At 47.4% G+C, this 1,420-nt stretch overlaps 1 protein-coding gene across 2 annotated transcripts in view; it reads left to right on the top strand.

Moving 5' to 3' along the window:
• The first annotated feature begins 420 nt into the window (after positions 1 to 420).
• hpca (hippocalcin) overlaps positions 421 to 1,420 on the top strand; it is a 60,823-nt gene continuing 59,823 nt past the window's right edge. Inside the window, exon 1 of one of the 2 annotated variants that reach the window (XM_015029474.1) lies at positions 421 to 580. The gene's annotated coding sequence lies outside the window, so the exon portion shown is untranslated. Of the gene's footprint in view, positions 801 to 1,420 lie in introns of both variants that reach the window. The other variant, XM_015029473.1, reaches the window with a different exon arrangement.

Below are 1,420 nucleotides of genomic sequence, written 5' to 3'. Positions count from 1 at the left end.
TTTTTTTTTTTTTTTTTTGCAGAAATGTACATTTTAACCCACCCTCTTCTCATCCTCCATCTACAATTACTCGACGAAATTTGCTTTTTAATATCTATGAATTCTTCTCCACTGATCCTAACGCGTCACTGTATCCCAACACGCAAATAGACTTTATAGAGCAGCGGCGCTATTTTAACGTGTCAATCAGCAATCAGCACCAATCAGCACCGAGAGACAGGCGTAGTAAATAACAGTATAACAGATCCAGCGTGGCTTACTATCACTGTGCGCCGGTGCCACGCACCCATCTGGAAAAAAGACGCGGGTGGGAGGAGGAGGAGGAGGAGAAGGAGGGCTTTGCGCATCGTCGGTGCCAATAGGCGCAGCGCTATCTAATTAAACCCCTACCACGTAATCCCGGCCACACTGTCCCCAACCCCCCCTCAGTTTAAATCCACTCCGACGGCGCACATCACTCCAACCAACAGTGCAGCTGTCCTCCACGTCCCGCTCCTCCGCGCTGCTGTCCCGGTCTCTGCCTCTGGAGGAGAGCGAGCGCCCCAGCAGCTACAGCAGCACCATCACGGCTGCATGCACGGTAACATGCTCTGCAGGCTTCGGCTGCTGTAGCTCCACAGACATATATACACCCTATATAGCTACTGGGACGTGTGTTGCAGTACGTGTGTGAGTGTGTGAGCGATAAGGAGATCTGGTTTTTATTATTCGGTCCCGGAGGAAAGCGTCCGGTGCGAGCCGAGCATCCCTCCACGCAGCAGGGGAGACCCTCCCGCTCCAGAGCCCCGTCGCTACAACCGGTAAGGAAAAGCGCTCAACATTAATCTATACCGTTTTTGCAATAGTAATAACACCGGTTACCGGGATAGAAGGAGATCGGAGAGTGGAAACGGAGACGCTTTTGTTTACCCGCGGAGGGGGGCAGAAATGTGCGTCCCCGGGCTGCGTAAGGGCAGAAAGAAGAAGAAAGAAAAAAAAAATAGGGGGGATAGAAAAAAAAAAAAAAACAGTCCCGTACTGCCTCTCTGGGTCATCTCACCATATTAAAACACGTGCTTTGTGTTTCAGTGCGGCTTAGTGTTAAATGCGGACAACTCCTTTATTTGGCAGAGCCAATAACATGGGAGCAGAGTGGGCCTGCAGTTTTTATGAATGATCTGAACATGGGACAAGATGCTGCGGATCGGCCACCTTTCTCCACTAGAGCTGCATTCTACTTACTCTTAATAGAGATAAATAGATAGCATGAGTTTGTTGCAAACTAAAAAATATATATATTCTCTGCCAGTTCAAATATCTATATGGTTATATACAGGGCCGGATTTAAAAGGATGAGGGCCACTGGGCTAGAGCCAGTTTTGGTGCCCTATTCTATAAAGATAATATTATATATATATATATATATATATATATATATATA

This window comes from Poecilia latipinna, unplaced genomic scaffold (genome assembly GCF_001443285.1).
Source record: "Poecilia latipinna isolate Pla-1442-1.1 unplaced genomic scaffold, P_latipinna-1.0 Scaffold154, whole genome shotgun sequence".
Lineage (NCBI taxonomy): Eukaryota > Metazoa > Chordata > Actinopteri > Cyprinodontiformes > Poeciliidae > Poecilia > Poecilia latipinna.
Note: the sequence above shows the minus strand (reverse complement) of the source record. Positions and strands in the feature narration are given on the sequence as shown.